Below are 19,621 nucleotides of genomic sequence, written 5' to 3'. Positions count from 1 at the left end.
AATTCTTGCTGCATATGAGACACAAACGGCAAGAATCTTCAACAGATTTTCTTTTGAAACAAAAGCATTTACAATTAGAAAGCTATTTTTGTATTATAAAGTCGAGTTAAGTGTAACAATGTGTGAAACATTACGCTTCCTACAAAGTTGTTACATGCGAAGGAAAGTTTCTGTCATAAAAAGAACAGCCAACAAAAGAAATATATTCTTCTCATGCTTGAAATATGTGTTTATGTTCTCTTGATTTCTGCGAAGTAAACTGCAGTTATTCAAAAATGGTTCAAATGGCTCAAATGGCTCGGAGCACTATGGGACTTAACATCAGAGGTCATCAGTCCCCTAGAACTTAGAACATCAGAGGTCATCAGTCCCCTAGAACGTAGAACTACTTAAACCGAACTAGCCTAAGGAGATCACACACATCCATGCCCGAGGCTGGATTCGAACCTACGGCCGTAGCGGTCGCGCGGTTCCAGACTGAAGCGCCTAGAACCGCTCTGCCACACCGGCCGGTCCTGCAATTATTAAACTTCTCTTCGTGTGCTTCGTTTCTAAATAACAGCTCTACAAACACAAGAATGAGGGCGGCATAAAGTGTTACTCCCTATAACTGTGTTTAACCCATATGTAAGGGCGTTAAAGACTACGTTTTTCCTGGGAGAACACCTAGACGCTGCAACTATTCTGCTATAAGAATCTACTTACGCGACGCTTGTTCCTCTTGAGCAGTATCGCACTGTGGTATGGGACCCTTATCAGATAGGACTGATGAAGTACACCAATGGAAAGCTCAAGAAGAAGCTCATGTTCTGTTATCACGAAATAGTGAAGAGAAGGCCACGGGTATTACGTGCGACTTAGGTTGGCGACCTTTTCCCATGTATACACAGATACGCATACTGGTTCATTTCACGAACAAAAATGGAAGCTTCGGAACTCCAATACGTGAATGAAATCGATAGATATAGTCATGAGTCATAGGATTATGGCAGGATTGGTTCTGTTTATAGTAGATAACATTTTTAGCTCCTCACAGTGTCTGCTGGAGAGTACCTCTATCATCTAATCTCCATTCCGATTGTTTTATAGATTGACAGTATAAACTGCACCTACAAAGTCATCACAAAAAGCGGAGCTATAGAGATACTGTACGGTATACAGACATAAAAAGTAAGAAACTAACGGTTAAAGTGATGGCGATGGACATAGGAAAGTTTGGTACTAGGTGTAGCAGTCTTTTGTTTTCCCGAAGTTACACTATTTCTTCGAACCAGCACTGGACAACTGTTTCGTGTCACTCGCGAATCCCAAAGCCCTTAACAGCTCTTTAGCTTATCTGCATTCAGTGAAGTAACACACATATTAACGCCAGCTATTTGATTTAAAATTACTGTGTTGGATACAGCACCATAACTATTGCATTTTGGACTGTCTCGAGACTTGAACAAATGAGCGACAGAAAGAAGATAAGCGTTACGATCGCTTTAAAACTACGAATTTGAAGCGTAGTGAGGAAAATAGTAGTAGAAAGTGAGTGAATGTTACTAAGGAATTAGGAACTGTTACGTCTGCCATAAATTCTATCGAAGCGAAGGAAAGAAAAATTGAGTTTTGTTAGGAATTTCTACTAGCAAGCGGACATCCATTCACGGTGGAAAATATGCACATGTGAAAGACTGATTGTTGCAGTGGTTCGGTCAATGTAGTGCAGAATGCATTCCTATTAGAGGCCCAGTGCTCTGTGAGTAAGCAGCTGATCTGGCAGTTTGGCCTGGCACAGAAAATTTCAGTGCTGCGTAAATTTAAGGTTACACACGGCATCAGTTGTCAGAATGTGTGTGGTGAAAGAGAAAGCGTCGGTCCCGAGACAGTGTGATACGGGAAAGAAAACCGTCAGAAAGAAGTCATCATCATCATCTAACACTGATTATGCCTTTCAGCGTTCAGTCTGGAGCATAGTCTCCCTTATAAAATTCCTCCATGATCCCCTATTCAGTGCTAACATTGGTGACCATTCTGATGTTAAGCCTGTTACTTCAAAATCATTCTTAACCGAATCCAGGTACCTTCTCCTTGTCTACCCCGACTCCTCCAACTCTTTACTGCTTAACTCATGAGCCTCTTGGGTAACCTCGTCCCTCCCATGCGTGTAACGTGACCCCACCATCTAAGTCTGTTCGCTCTGACTGCTACATCTATAGAGTTCATTCCCAGTTTTTCTTTGATTTCCTCATTGTGGACCCCCTCCTGCCATTGTTCCCATCTGCTAGTACCTGCAATCATCTTAGCTACTTTCATATCCGTAACCTCAACCTTATTGATAAGGTAACCTGAATCCACCCAGCTTTCGCGCCCATACAACAAAGTTGGTCGAAAGATTGAACGGTGCACAGATAACTTACTCTGGGTACTGACTTCCTTCTTGCAGAAGACAGTAGATCGTAACTGAGCGCTCACTGCATTAGCTTTGCTACACCTCGCTTCCAGTTCTTTCACTATGTTGCCATCCTGTGAGAATGTGCACCCTAAGTACTTGAAACCGTCCACCAGTTCTAACTTTGTTCCTCCTATTTGGCACTCAATCCGTTTATGTCTCTTTCCCACTGACATTACTTTCGTTTTGGAGATGCTAATCTTCAGACCATAGTCCTTACATTTCTGATCTGGCTCTGAAATATTACTTTGCAAACTTTCAATCGAATCTGCCATCACAACTAAGTCATCCGCATATGGGAGACTGCTTATTTTGTGTTCACATATCTTAATCTCACCCAGCCAGTCTATTGTTTTCAACATATTATCCATAAATAATATGAACAACAGTGGAGACAGGTTGCAGCCTTGTCTTACCCCTGAAACTACTCTGAACCATGAACTCAATTTACCATCAACTCTAACTGCTGCCTGACTATCTATGTAAAGACCTTTAATTGCTTGCAAAAGTTTGCCTGCTATTCCATAATCTCGTAGAACAGACAATAACTTCCTCCTAGGAAACCGGTCATATGCCTTTTCTAGATCTGTAAAGCGTAGATACAATTCCCTGTTCCACTCGTAACACTTCTCCATTATTTTGCCTTAAGCTAAAGATCAGGTCCTGACAACCTCTAAGAGACCTAAACCCACACTGATTTTCGTCCAATTTGTCCTCAACTAATACTCGCACTTTCCTTTCAACAATACCTGAGAAGATTTTACCCACAACGCTGATTAAAGAGATACCTCTATAGTTGTTACAATCTTTTCTGTTTCCATGTTTAAAGATTGGTGTGATTACTGCTTTCATCCAGTCTGATGTAACCTGTCCCGACTCCCACGCCATTTCAATTATCCTGTGCAGCCATTTAAGACCTGACATTCCACTGTATTTGATGAGTTCCAACCTAATTTCATCCACCCCAGCCGCTTTATTGCACTGCAATCTATTGACCATTTTCTCCACTTCCTCAAATATTATCCTATTTCCATCATCATTCCTATCCCATTGTACATCGAAATCTGAAACATTACTGACCGTATTTTCACCTACATTGAGCAACTCTTCAAAATATTCCCTCCATCTGCCCAAGGCATCAACAGGATACACCAGCAGTTTTCCTGACCTGTCCAAAATACTTGTCATTTCCTTCTTACCTCCTTTTCGAAGACCGCTAATTACACTCCAGAATGAGATTTTCACTCTGCAGCGGAGTGTGCGCTGATATGAAACTTCCTGGCAGATTAAAACTGTGTGCCCGACCGAGACTCGAACTCGGGACCTTTGCCTTTCGCGGGCAAGTGCTCTACCATCTGAGCTACCGAAGCACGACTCACGCCCGGTACTCACAGCTTTACTTCTGCCAGTATCTCGTCTCCTACCTTCCAAACTTTACAGAAGCTCTCCTGCGAACCTTGCAGAACTAGCACTCCTGAAAGAAAGGATACACCGGAGACATGGCTTAGCCACAGCCTGGGGGATGTTTCAGGAATGAGATTTTCACTCTGCAGACCCCGCGAAAGGCAAAGGTCCCGAGTTCGAGTCTCGGTCGGGCACACAGTTTTAATCTGCCAGGAAGTTTCACACTCCAGAATGATTTTCCGGCAGCTTGACCCAAAATCTCCAACCTTTTTCCAAAGTCTTCCCAAGATTTCTTCTTGGATGCTGCAATTATCTGTTTGGCTTTTTTTCTTTCTTCAAGATAACTTTCTCTGTCTACCTGAGTTCTCGTATGTAGCCATTTTTGATACGCCTTCTTTTTCCTTTTACAGGCTGCCTTGACTGTGTCATTCCACCAAGCTGTTTGCTTCATCCTACCTTTACACCCTACTGTTGCAAGACTTTCTTTAGCCACTTCTGGTACTGTGTCCCTGTAGCTTGTCCATTTCTTTTCCAGTGACTGTAATTGACTACATTCAACTATCTGGTACCTTTCTGAGATTACTGTTATGTACTTGTGCCTGATTTCCTTATCCTGCAGTTTCTCCACTCTTATCCTCCTACATATTGACCTGACCTCCTGCACTTTCGGCCTCACAATACCAATTTCACTGCAGATTAAATAGTGATCAGTGTCATCAAAGAATCCCCTGAATACAGGTGTGTCCCTCACAGCCTTCCTGAATTCCTGATCTGCTATTATATAGTCAGTGACAGATCTGGTTCCCCTGCCTTCCCAAGTATACCGGTGGATGTTCTTATGTTTAAAGAAGGAGTTTGTGATTACTAAGCCCATATAGGCACAGAAATCCAAGAGTTGTTTCCCGTTCCTGTTGACCTCCATATCCTCTCCAAATTTACCCATAACCTTTTCATTCCCGTCTGTTCGATTTCCAATCCTGGCATTAAAATCACCCGTGAGCAGAACACTGTCCTTGTCCTTTACTCTAACAACTACATCACTGAGTGCGTCATAAAAACTATCCATCTTATCTTGATCTGTCCCTTCACAATGCGAATATACTGACACAATCCTAATTTTCTTACTAGACACTGTCAAATCTATCCAAATCAGACGTTCGTTTACATACCTTATTGCAACTACGCTGGGTTCCATCTCTTTCCTGATGTAAAACCCTACACCCCATTGTGCTACTCCTGCTTTGACTCCTGACAGGTAGACCTTGTATTCTCCCACTTCCTCTATTCTCCCACTTCCTCTTCTTTCTCACCCCTTACCCGAATGTCACTAACAGCTAAAACGTCCAACCCCATCTTACTTGCAGCCTCTGCCAGCTCTGCCTTCTTCCCAGAGTAGCCCTCATTGATATTAATAGCTCCCCATCTCGTTACCATTCGTTTGCTGAGTCGTATCTTAGGAGTCCCTGGTCTGTCAATTAGAGGTGGGACTCCGTCATCTCCAAAGGTCCGAGGCATTTTGCTCTGATTGTTGCCAGCATCATATTTAAAGTACCAGGGAAGCAGGTTGCTAACCTTACTTGCCCCGGGTCCCATTGAGTTTTACCCCTAACGGTTGGTAGTATTTGCCGTCTGAGCACAAAGGTGACCACGACTCAGAATATGTCCGAGATGCCCATCCTTATTCCAAAGTAACTGGTATCCCGACTGTCAGGACCACTTACTTGGCCACCTATACGTTACCCGTGGTTCATGAACTAGGACATGACAACAGGAACCCACACCATACCCACTGAAAGATTTGGCATCCTAAAAATATTTTCAGTGCCCATTAGACGGGCCTGTTTTACAACGTAGTGCTTGAACGCGAAATGACATTCAAAGGCGAAAATAGCCATGGGGAAAAACAAAGTAAGCAATCCACCTAGAAAATTTAGGAAAGCAGAGCATCAATAATTTTATTTATCGTCTGTTAGCGACATCTGACTAACCAGTTACGTCACAGTCGTATATTTACGGGATCCGTTTGAAAATGCTGAAGCTAACCAGAGCTGTGCTGAAACACAGATCCTTTCACGTATACGGTGTCCCATTTATCTTGAGAAGACCAACCTCAAATAACATTTTGTCCAGAAGCAAAATAAAAAATGTATCAAGCAAATGTTATTTAGCTGTCAGATGGATATTAACCAGTATGACTGCCTTTTTTGTACCTTTGCTCGTTACGAAGATATGAACAGCAGTAGGTTTTTTCTAAACAATGCCGTAAATTTTTATTCAGTAATCATCCACTTCGACTCTTCAAGACATTTTCAACGTTATTAATAATATAGCACAAAACTTATCTTGACTCTCGTATATCAGATCACAGTGCGTATACCCAGGATAACTAACTCTTGTGAAGTAAAGCATTTCGGGAGTTCAGCAGAACATGACGCTACCTGTATGAATAGGACAGAAGTCAGTTTTATTGTCTGTATGTACTTGATCATGACATTTATTTGTTTATAACATACGACCACGCCCTGTTTGATGTTAAGGTCATTTTGATTTTTCGCTGTACAGTTTTTACTCTAAAGATAATCTTAGTGGTATGTGCAACCGGCTGAGAAATAAAGTTGCACATGTACAGGTGAAGGTCAAGATGCTTCACTTCAAATATCTGACGGCTGTAAGCAGTTACCTTTGTAAAGTTCTTATAATGTAACTCGTCCACTTACTGTATTTGACGATAAACAAAAGGAAACACAGGAAAATGCACGCCGATCACTCACTCAACCGCCATCAGTTAAAGATTTGTGTGGGCACAGTGCATACCAAAGAAAATTAAAAATTCTGTCCGAACAGGCTTCTTAAGGTCCGTCGGAACCGAGCGACCACCAAGTCATCCTCCGCTGTTAGGCGTCACTCGATGCGGATGTGGAGGGGTATTGGGCAGGCCTCCGCTCTCCCGGCCGTTGACAGTTTTCGGGAACGGAGCCGCTACTCCTCAGTCAAGTAGCTCCTCAATTGGTGTCACAAGGGCTGGGTGCATCGTGCTTGCCAATAGCACTCGGCAGACCCGATGGTCACCCATATAACTGCTAGCCAAGCCCGACAGCGCTTAACTTCGGTGATATGCCGGGAACTGGTTTTACCACTGCGGCAAGGCTGTTTGCACACCAACGAAAACAAGGTTAAATGCTGCTCATGTACGGAGAAAGGAAGTACTGCAGTACTGTACTACACGTATGCATACTGTAAGCAATAAAACATAGCAATTACTGTTCTCCTAACTTACATTCAACTGTCACCTCCAGTGCTTTTGGACGAGTTACGTTATTCCCGGGTATCTGCAGTGAAAACTGCTACAGGTGAGACAAAGTCAGTTCTGTGCTACGCTTTTAACAACGTCATGTCTCTGCGTATTGTGCTCAGCGATACATTATAAACAAGTTTTCAGAAGAGTAAGTTAATTACCGAATAAAAAAAGTTGCATGTCTATTAAGAAAGACGTGCTACTGTTCGTATCTTCGTAACGAACAAAGTTACAAGAAAGGCAATGAAGTTGGTTACTGTCCAACAACATTTGGCGGGTACATACTTTTTTTTTATTTTGCGTCTGGACAAAATGTTATTTAGCATAATCATGATAAATGGTAACCCTTGTATGAGGGTGAGTCAAATGAAAACCTTAAATTTGTAATAAATCGAAATTTCGCGCCGTTATCCTGTAACTTGGTAAGCGTGCTACAAACAACGTGCAGTTGGCCTGTGGGTGGCAGCTTAGTGCAAATGCACACATACCGTCGCATTTTTTTTTTTCCACTTTTCATTCTCTGCCCAGAGGGGACAGAGCGCGCTGTTTTAGGGCTTGCTATTTGCCCTTTTCAGCCATGGGTTTGTACATTTTATTTTTAAACAATTTTTACAATTTTTACATTTGTCTTGCTACATAGTGCAAGTTTCCTTTTGGTCTTTAACAATTACAAAGATCTTTAGATATTTTAACATTTACAGTGGGATTTTAACAATTTCAATGATATTTTAGCAGTTTTAGTGACATTTTAACAAATACAATGAGATTTGGACAACTACAATGATATTTTAGCAATTTCAGTGGTATTTTAACAATTTGGTTAATATTACATTACAATTTCGTTTTTCTTCAGTTTACTTTACAATTCATTTATTCTTTGTCGTTAATAGTTTATAATTACAGATATCTTATAATATGGGCAACTGCTTATTCTACTATACATATGCATTTGTTTTGTATTTCTTATTTAGTGTACAGAGCGAGGGAGGGGGAGTATAGGGAGTTGGGTTAGGTGTATTTTGGTGGTTCTTTGTGGTCCATGTTCTTGTGTGTTTAGTGGTGTTTGTGTTTTATGCTTGAGTCCTTTCGTCTAGGTGTGGGGGGATGGTGGTGTTTGCTGTTAGTGGTGCTAGGATTGGAGCGAGATCGGGGTACATCTTAGCGGTGTTGTGGGCGATTGTGTGGGTGGGTGTTGTGTATTTGTATTTGGGTTTCCTTTTTGTTCTGTGGTTGACTGTGATTAGGTCGTCCATGTCCGGTCTTTTGTTTAGGATATGACTTCCGTATCTGGCTCTCATTTTGGCTAATCTGGTTTGTAGTGGTTCCATTCTGGTTTTCTCATATACTTCATTGCTTGGTGTCAGATACGGCAGCCATGCGATACTTCGTATTAGTCTGCGTTCTGTGCTGTACAGTCTTTTTGCAATCGATGCATGTATGCCTCCCAGGGGGGCTGCAGCATACTCTAGAACTGGACGAATGAAGGTTTTGTAGGTATGTAGTGCCGTTTGAGTGTTGCAGCCATGGAAGCGTCCTTGCACTTGTCTTATTAGGTTTTGTCTGAGTCGGGTTTTGTTAAGGAGGTACGTCAGGTGGGTTTCCCAGTTGAGATGTTTGTCTAGGTATACTCCGAGGTATCTAGCTGTGTCGTTTAGTTGTAGGGGGCTGTTCCAGAGGGTTAGTCGGATGTCATGTTCGTTCTGTTGTTTCTTTTTTGTTAAGTGTCTGTGTCTGAAGAGGACTGTCTGTGTCTTGGTTGGGTTAGGTCGTATCCTCCATTTTGCCATCCAGGTTTCTAGGCGGTGGAGGTATGTGGTCGTTTTTCGTTGCAGTGTCGTTGTGCGTAGTTCCGTACACCAGTAAGCCGTGTCGTCTGCGTATAGTCCCATTTCTTCGTGGGGCGTCGTTACGGTAGGTATGTCAACAGTGTAAAGTGTGTACAGTAGTGGGGACAAGATGCCACCTTGGGAGACGCCAGCTTGTGGGGTAAAGGCTTCTGACACCTGATTTGCGACGTGAACCCTGCAGGTCCGGTTGGTGATATAGGATTGGATAATCCTGACTACGTTGGTTGGGATGCCGATGCTGATTAGTTTGAACAGCAGGCCCTGGTGCCACAGTTTGTCAAAGGCCCGTTCTATGTCCAGGAACACTGCGAGTGTGCAGTGTCCCTGGTGGAACCCTTTGGTGATGCTGTCTGTCAGTTTAAGGAGGGGTTCATTGGTCGAGTGGTTGTGTCTGAATCCTGCTTGTGTGAGGGGGAGTAGGTTTTTCGTCTCGACATAAGTCCTTATGCGGTCCGTTATTATTCGTTCGTATGTTTTCCCTATCACGTCCAGTAGGGATATCGGTCTGTATGATTTTGGGTCTGTCCTCGGTTTGTCAGGTTTAGGTATCATGATAGTCTTGCTTGTCTTCCAGTTTGTTGGTATTGTCTTATTGTGTAGGCAGTAATTAAAGATAAGGGATAGGATGGGAATTATGACGTGGAGGGGAGCTTTCTCATAATTCCCATCCTATCCCTTATCTTTAATTACTGCCTACACAATAAGACAATACCAACAAACTGGAAGACAAGCAAGACTATCATGATACCTAAACCTGACAAACCTAGGACAGACCCAAAATCATACAGACCGATATCCTTACTCGCATACCGCTCCACTTGCGACTTGCACCAAGGAAGAACAGCGTTCTGTTATTCGGTTTTTGCGTAGTGAAGGTGTGAAACCTATTGAAATTCATCGACGAATGAAGGTTCAGTAAGGTGATGCATGTCTGTCACAGAAGAAAGTCTACGAATGGAGTAGGAAGTTCGCAAATGGTGTGACTTCAGTGGAAGATACTCCTCGTCCAGGTCAGGCACAACAAGTTGTGACTCCACAGAACACTGCAGCAGTTGAAGCCATAGTGAAGGAAAACCGCCGAGTGACACTGAATGACATTGCAGTATGTTTACACATTAGTCATGGGTCAGTACACCACATTGTGCATGATGTGCTCCAGTTTCACAAAGTGTCTGGAGGATTGGTGCCACGGCAGCTGCCTCCTGAAATGAGAGAACGATGTGTTGATGCTTGTGAAGAACTTTGAAATAGAAGGTGATGGCTTCCTTGCAAGAATCGTTACTGGGGACGAAACCTCGGTCACTTCCACCAACCGGAAACGAAAAGAGCGAGCAAGGAATGGCGCCATTCCTTATTACCAAAATCAAAGAAGTTTCGAACAGAATCACCAGCATGGAAGGTTATGCTGACTCTCTTTTGGGACGAAAAAGGCGTCATTTTGGAGCATTACATGCCTAGAGGGACCACTGTCACCAGTGCATCATATATAGATCTAAAAAATCATCTGCGGCCTGCAATTAAATCAAAGCGACGTGGATTGCTGTCAGCAGGTTTCCTTTTGCAACATGACAGTGCAAGGTCCCACACTACCCGTACAAGAGTTGCAACAATCACAGACCTGCATTTTGAGTGTCTTCCTCATCCACCATACTCACCAGACCTTACCCCAAGTGATTTCTATATGTTTGGACCACTCAAAGACGCAATGGGAGGAAAGAAGTTCCTCTATGATGAAGAGGTGCGCCACACGGTGCATGAGTGGCTGCGCGGACTACCAAAATACTTTTTTTTTCTAAAGGAATTTATGCACTTTGTAAGCGCTGGAGGGCTTGCATTGAGCGTGGGGGAGATTATGTTGAAAAGTGATACAGCTTTGTACCGCTTCTGCACAGTAAATAATATTTAAAAAAATATTTAAGGTTTTCACTTGACTCACCCTCGAATACAGCAGTTTCATATTGACAACGGGAAGATTTTTAGAAGGGAAACAAACCTTGCTGAGTAGATACAAAATGTAAGTGAGGTACCTCTCTCTTTTGTCTTTTGGCACTCGAATTAATGAATGAGTAATGACGTAACAGGAGATCCGGATGAGAGAGCAAGAGCCTCTGAGCCTCTGCATAATTTATGGGGATAATCAAGGCGAGGAGTTGGCAGCGGAATTAAAACATTCGGTCTGCGAGATTACTCTGTACAAGTGTCGGCAGCGCTCGCCTGTGCCCCGAGTACAGACGAAAGTAAACTCCGCTAGGCACTTGCGATAGCAGCCGCCGTAATTAACTCCAGGCTGGAGAACCTGGACCGGTCTGCGCTGGAGACCGGCAGGCCTCGGCCCTCTGCCGGTACAGTACCCACCGCGCCAAATAACACGGCCGCCGGGTAACTGCTGCGTAGAGGTGGGAGGCACATCTGCTGACTCGCACGAAGAACTGTTAGTTGGAGTAGACCAAAAGTGTCCGCCACTTCTGTTCATTGAACTTAGAATAACCTTTAGACCTTAAGCCAAGTTCATACAGTATAATGAAGCAAACAGCATTCAATGTCCAGAATGAATTTGCCCTCTGCAGTTGTGTGCGTGATGATTTGAAACTCCCTGGGGGATCAAAACTGAATTATGGACGTGGACTCTAACCAGTTTCTGATGCTTCCGTATTGTTGTCTACGATACATCAGCTTCTAACGAAGGAAAACAATACACGGTAAAAATACAAGCTACTTTTATTTTACTTTACTAACCTAATACGAAGATCTTTTAGGTTGTTGGAAGTTGCCTAATTATTGTTATTTATTGGTACAAAGATTAAGATAAATTCTAAACAGGAAAAATTCCAATATAACTACCCAGTTACTTGCTCCTTGGGCTGATTTTTTTTTATTTTCTTTAGTAGCCTTATCTGGTATGTACAAACCACATTTACATATTTTGGCCAGTGAAGCTTGTCGTTGAACAGATATTTTGTTCATTAGAGTTTCGTTCCTCAGTCGGTAAAAACGGAATCCTTACAGGAATACTTTATTGGCTCTGAGCACTATGCGACTGAACTTCTGAGGTCATCAGTCGCCTAGAACTTAGAACTAATTAAACCTAACTAACCTAAGGACATCACACACATCCATGCCCGAGGCAGGATTCGAAGCTGCGACGGTAGCGGTCGCTCGGCTCCAGACTGTAGCGCCTAGAACCGCACGGCCACTCCGGCCGGCGAATACTTTATTCACTGTCTGTTCAACTGTTAAGGACCCTTTCATTCAGAATCTGGTAGATACATCAAGTTGAAATTTGTGACACATACTCGGCAGAGCAAAATATTTAAATTTCTAATTCAATGCGATCAAAACATTTTTAATATTCGGAAACTCACTGACCAAAACCTGTAGCCTACTTGGCAAGAAGCAATGTTTCACAGCACAAGTAAACGAAAAGAAATCCGAAAATTTTTAATTCGTAATTAGATCAAATAAATTTTTTTGGCATTACAAATTCAATTTTGCATTCGTAGTCCGTCAAAAATCTCAAGAACTACTGTACGGATTTTAATCTGATTTTCAGATATATGTAAAGTGACTCACAATGGTTTTTCTGTGTAATTTACAAACATTTCGTGCTAACTAGCTGAGCTACGATGAAATAAAGTCATGTGTTGCTGTGAAAACGATGGCTTCGCCATCTAGTAGTGATAGGCGCAAGGCTGCCCAACTATCAAGTCACGATGGGCACTGGCATTGCAGACCCTTCAGGAAGTGTTCATTCTACATTCAAACGTTCCGTCACAGTCTATGCCTACGGTACATTCAGCGTCTGTAATGCTTCAAAGCAAAGTAATACTGGTAAATGAGGCAGGATTCCAGTTCCATTGTTTGGGATGAGGTTCTGATATCCCATAAAATATCCTTTGAAGCATTCCACAGAACAATTTGACATCTACGGAATAACAATAGCACTATGGCCGGCTGTACCATTTTCTTCTCTGCATGTTTCCGTAAATCCTACCGGTAATCGCAACACTGGCGAGAGTAGATAAAATCAACCACCTGCAGTTGTCAGTTAGCTTAACACATTGTGGGGAAGACCAACCGAAGACTACGTTTTATTAGCAGAACACTCAGAAGATGCATCAGCTAAAGAGACTGCCTACACTATGCTTGTTCGTTCTCTCTGGACTACTGCTGCGCTGTATGGGGTCCTTACCACATAAGACTGAAGGGGGCCTCTATGAAAAATTTCATAGAAGAGCAGTCACCACCGCTTACTCTCCGATGTCGGAATCAGTTGTGGTGTGAATCGGTGGTGCAATGGGGTTGTCTTCGTCCGGTAGTGCTGTATCGGTAACTCGTTGTTTACTCTCTGGTAGACCTGGAATCACACACTGTCAGAGAGCTTTTTCCTTCTTTATTGTAATTTAATTCCCCTGCACCACACGGGCAGGGGAGGGCTAGCAGCAGCACAGTCCACCGCTCAGCCAAATGGCTTTATAAAATACAGAAAGCGGGATTCTTACATAAAAAGGGGGGAAAAAAGGGGGACATAAAAAGCCCTGAAAATGGAGATGATGGGAGCTAAAATACACATTAATATGATGACATGCAAATACACACTAATACGGGAACATGCAGTGGGGGACAGTTAAACGTAGACATAGAGTGAAAAGATCGCAGATCACAATTTGAAATGCACTTAAAAAAATACTTGAGGCAAAAACAACGTAAAAGGCGGCCACAGTATAAAAAGCACACGAACAATCATGGACTATATACAGGACAATTAAAACCACGTCACTAGATGACACTGTATAACGGCACTGAACACAACACTAATGCAGCGCACTTGATAATGAATAAAACCTGGATCTGCCGGAGGGGGGGGGGGGGACAAGGGAGAAGAGAAAAGGAGGCGAGAAGGAGGGGAGAGAAAGAGGGATGAGGTGGGGGGCCAGCCAAAGGAGGGCTGCGGTGGAAGGGACAGGAAAGGAAAACAGTCGAGGAGGGGTTGCAGGGACTCAGGGAGGGAAGGAGGAAAATCCGCTCTAGGAGAAGGAAGGGAGAGGAAAAAGGCGGCCCTGGGGAGGGGGCCATCAAAGCCAGGCTACAGTTGGAAGGAAGGGCAGATGTCATAGCGAAGTTCTACACCCAGCGAGAGGAGGTGCTGGAAATTGCCATGACGAAGGAGATAGAGGGTGTGGAGGTGGAGAGAGGGAGGGATACACCGATAGAGGCGAGGCAGTGGGTGTATGGTGGAGAGGAAAGAAGAAACCAAGGGGTGGGGAGGATGAAGCCTGCAGACTGTGTAAAGGATGCAGAGATGTTGGAGGTAAAGGAGGAGGTGGGGGAAGGGGATGAGGTCATACAGGAGTCGTGTGGGGGAAGAAAGGTGGATACAGAAGGCAAGGTGGAGCGAGAGCATTCGAGGATACAGAGCGCATTGTAAAAGCGGGGGAGGGGGGGGGGGGGAGATACAGGCAATGCTAGCATAACAGAGGATACGATGGATGAGAGATTTGTAGGTGTGGAGGATGGTGGAAGGATGCAATCCCCATGTCTGGACAGACAAAAGTTTCAGGAGGCAGAGGTGGGAATGGGCTTTCTGCTGGAAGGTCAGGAGATGAGGGGTCCAGGTGAGGTGACGACCGACGGTGAGGCCAAGGTATCTCAGGGTGGGAGTGAGATGGTTGGGAGGACCATAAATGGTGAGGTAGAAATCGTGGAGACAGAACACGTGGGTGGTACAGACTATGATGGTTGGCTGGGTTTTGGAGGGGTTGATATGAAGGAACCACTGGTCACACCAAGTGGTGAACTGGTCAAGGTGGGTTTGAAGGATGCATTGGGACTTTTGAAGGGTAGGATAGAGAGCCAGGAAGGCAGTGTCATCAGCATTTTGGAGGAGGTGGACAGAATGGGGTGGCTTCAAGGAACCTGGGATCTGGAGTGGACAGAACAAAGGTGTGAAGGGTGGGAGCCAGTAATGGGTGTCAGGAGGAGGGGTGGTGTCCATGGAGACGACAGTGGGAGAGGGAGGAGTCAGCGACTTTTTATGGGAAGTGGCGGGAGCAGAGTCGGCAATGACGCGCTTCTGGGGTCTTTTGGAGAGTGGAGGCTAGGAGGAGGGGAGAGGGACAGGGAGGAGAGGGAGGTGGTGGGCAGCAGATCCCGTAGGTGTGGTGGAGGTGCTGGGAGATGCAGCTGGTTCAGTCATGGCGCGATGGTGGCCCAGCGTCACGTGATGTGGGTGGGGGATGCAGATGATGAAGCGATGGGGGGGGGGGCTGATAGAGTGTAAGCCGACCACCTGAGGGGTGGCAGCAGAGGCGGCAGCGGAGGCGTATGTGAGGGCGGGGGCAGGAGAGGGAGCAGTTGCCGGTGTGGAGGCTGGGGGAAGGGTGTAGATGTGGCGGTAAACAGCAGGGAAGGAGATGGGGGAAAGGGGTGAATGGGGGAGGGGAGGTGAGATATAAGGAGGGCGGCCACGGGTGGCACTCCAGGAAGGGACAGTGAAGTGGAGGAGGGGGTGGTGTAAATGACAGTGGAGGTGAGAAGGTTCACGACGGACGGACGGCGATGGACGGACGGATGGGCGGACAGACGGACAGCGACGACGTAGGTCCGGCAAATGGACAGCAGGCGGCGACAGAGTTGGAAAGTGACGGACAGACAGCAGGAGGCGGCGAGCACCGGGTGGCGGCGGCAGTGGCGGCTTAACAGGCAGGCAGGCAGGCAGGCAGATGGATTGACGACAACAGAAGCAGGCGGTGGTGAGCACCGGGCGGCAGCGGCCGACAGACAGACGGTGACGGTGGACAGAACCGGGCGGCGACGATGGCGGACGGAAGACAGTGGCCGGCAGGCAAGCAGGCAGGGGAAACATGTAGGCAGGCAGGCAGACAGACGGACAGACAGCAAGAGCAAGAGCCGCGCGGGATTAGCCGAGCGTTCTTAGGCGCTGCAGTCATGGACTGTGCAGCTAGTCCTGGTGGAGGTTCGAGTCCTCCCTCGGGCATGGGTGTGTGTGTGTTTGTCCTTAGGTTAATTTAGGTTAAGTAGTGTGTAAGCCTAGGGACTGATGACCTTAGAAGTTAAGTCCCATAAGATTTCACACACTTTTTCTTTTTTTTTTTTTTTTGAGCAACAGCAAGAGGCGCTTCGAAACTGCAGATCACACCCTGAGGATAGCCCAAGCAGTATAATCTGCCGACATCGAATGAGGGTCTCCAACCCTCGAGATGTGTCAAAGCTGCAGGCGGCAGTCCTATATAGGCCGCCTGGCGTAGGGATACCAGGAAATGGCCGGCGTCACGTGGCTTCGCGAATGCGAAATAGTGCCGGCTGTGTCCAGTGATCATGGCGCCCTCCGTAATGCAGCGGATGGCGCAGTGACTCGAAAAGTCAGCTGCAGGCGTCTGGGGCATTGGCAACCCGCAGGGCATTGCTGTGTGGAGGGTGTGCCGGAACATCAGGCACCAGGGGTACACGAGATGGCGAAGCCATCTGGAGGCATAGGCGGCGGCCGTGGTGGAGGTGACAGTCAAGGACACAGCAGCGTCGACTGCCACTTGCTCATAGATGTATGAGGTGTAAGACTAGTCAGCAGCGTATCAAAAGTGATGCATCTAAGAAAAGTCGTTTTCAAGTCACCTTTTTGATAGAAAACAGTCAAGGAAATGTTAACAAACGTTTTAGCGTTGTTTTCGAGGAAAATAAAGCTACATCAACAATTAAAGCTTTCTGTTGTGGAGGAATACTCGAGTGCTCGGTAATCGATTGTTACTCGTTGCTCCTGACACATACCGGCTATACTGACTATGGGAACCCGGGGGTCCTCTATACGTTGGTCTCTGTCACAGAAGAAACTTTGCAGGCTGAGAGAAGTGTGCAAATAAGGGACACCAGTTATTTCTTAAGTGCCGACACACAATAGTTTCTGAGAAAACGATGTTTAAAGTTTCGATGCCACTTTTTTAGTCTGCTCGCACAATGCAAAACTTAGTGAGACAGTAGTGTAGTGGTCAAGAGCACAGTCTCGATTTTGTGTGCTCAAATCGAATGTTTTTTTTTTTTCATATTACGTTGATACGTAAGTGTGCAACATCAACATTTTTCTGTGACATCGAGAAATACAATGGAATTAGTGAAAAAAGAACCAAATATTTCAAACCTCATTGAAAATAGGTATTATCATTACAGATCTTATATAACCAATCTATTATTAACAGTAATTTGAAATGGAAAACATATAAATTACGGTATTTCAAGTTCCTTATACGATGGGTTGATTTCGACGAAACTGGAATACCGACGTGCTCATTAAAACTAATTTCTCTGAAGTGTACGCCGTTCTGTCAACCCTTTGACATATGAGTTTACCGACAAATGAATTACATTCGCTGATTACACAAGTCCCCTATTCTCGTCACACAGAACAGATAAATCATAAGTAGAAGCGATTGAGTAAAACACACACCATGATCCATCATAAGGCGCAGCCTCCAGCTTTTGAGAAAATGCCTCGATATGCATGGTAGTCTGCCAGGAAATTATCGCCATATGGCGAAATATATAGCTTTCCAAATGATATTCGGAGTAAAAAATGTGACTGCAGCGTATGTGCATTCGTACGTTATTCGTGGTGCTCCCAATTTTTATGCTTTGAAAGTTTTTCGTGATAGATTTCCCCATGGGGAATGCACTGGTTCTCTTGAAGTATAGAAGTAACTATAAAAAATTGAAATACTAGAATATTTTTTGGCACAGCTCTTGGAAGTAACAGAGACCATAAAATACTACTAAATTTTTTATATAATAAAAACAGTTATATTGTAACACCCCAACCATCACTTATCTGGTTTTGGCGTGTGTTCACCCCAGCTAATTGACTAACAGATCAACAGAGAGTGCAAAATGGCCGCAATATCGGATAACGCAAAGAAAGTAATAAGGCCCTGTGATTCCTGATTGAACTGCGGTGGCAGTGTTGACATTAATTGATTCAGAATTGATCACTTTTAATTAAAAAGGGGTGCACATTGATGTTATATGCAGCTATTGAACACCAGATGCAAATGTTGAACATAAAATTAATTAAGAAAGTGACTTGGGATTTCAACTACTTGATTGAAAACAGATGCAGTCGATTAACACAAATTTATTTTAACTGACGACCTTCAATCATCACATTACATGACTCTCCTACCAGGCAGTGGTAATAAATTGCGTCTGCATGGAGTAAACTCGATAACTCAAAAGTAATTCCTATCGACTGACCCAGGCAAAATGCGAAGTGCGAGAAGAATTCTACAGTACACGGCCCATGAAACCCTCGTGGAAACTTTGCCGACGTGATCCAACAAATTAATCAGTGGCCAGAGCAGACGCAATATCACCGAATACAGCATGGCTGAGCGTCGTCGTTGTGTGGACGTCGGCCGACCTCATGCTGCTGCAAGGCTGTGCTCATCTATTCACTCCTAGCTATCTTGCTCAGTACATAGCTGAACCAAAACTTCCTATCTCCAAGCTCTATCGTTCCATTTGCTAAGTCCTAAACTTCAGAGATGCTCACTCTTTCTCAGACAAGCTGAGTAAAGAATGCCACGTCCGCACTCTAGGCAAGCTGGGAATGGAAAACCTCTACGGAGACTTCTCACAGTCCGCTCTTCGCCCCGGTTTCCCATCCAGCAAAATCACTTACGTCAATTGCACCACAAGTCACGTTAATTATGCGTCGCTTCCCAGCGCCGACCAATGCCTGCTCTGGGAAGTGAACAAATTCCCACAAAATTTCCCTTCTTCTCAACTTCTGCTATGTAGCTCCTCCCAGGCCACCCATCAAGGTTAGCGTCTGCACAAACACCAATTTTTCCAGCATTCTGACTCCCAGGAGAGTACTTCAAATTCCTCGGTCCTACGTTCCCATCGGAGGCCGGCATATTTCATGCTGTCGCTCTTCACCTGATTTACTTCAGACTCTGCGGACCGTGAATTCAGCGTGAAGTTGCTATAGTCACAAACACGAATATTTTGACCTCTGTTGACCGCTCCACTGTAGCTTTGCGCGGCTTTCTTCCATGTTTCACTGAAAACGGGATGACGGACATTTATCAACAGGCATACAAGTTCTCCGTCTGCTTCCCGTACACCAGAATGGGGTTGGGGTCAACCACCCACTCACAGTCACTCATCTTAAGGGGTATGGAGGCTGCGCCCCCTTAACCACTTTCTCAGAGCTTGAGCCACCCTAAGCTGCCTATTGTCTCTTCCCTTAGCCGCTCCCCCGGCGGCCACGGTCAATTCTGAGTACTTCCCTAGGATAACTAGCCTCCAGTAAATCGACAAGTTTCCACAGAGTTTTCATGTTGTGTGAATTACTTTAAAACCATCACCTGACATTCATTATTTCAATACGTCCATACTATACCCTCTACAAGATGCATTGTGCCTTGTCAGTCATTTTTGTTCAGCCCTACTGTTCGCTCAACGTGAGTTAGGTGATCTTTAATAACCTCATGTAAGGGGCATAGTTCTTGCCATCTTACATAGCCCCTCTCTTCAAATCAATTTTGTAGTACAGGTGATGACTCCTATGGTGTTACCACCTGTGGTACAAAATTAATATCTCCATAACTGTTATTTTAATCCATTCACGTGGTT

This window comes from Schistocerca serialis, chromosome 6 (genome assembly GCF_023864345.2).
Source record: "Schistocerca serialis cubense isolate TAMUIC-IGC-003099 chromosome 6, iqSchSeri2.2, whole genome shotgun sequence".
NCBI lineage: Eukaryota > Metazoa > Arthropoda > Insecta > Orthoptera > Acrididae > Schistocerca > Schistocerca serialis.
Note: the sequence above shows the minus strand (reverse complement) of the source record.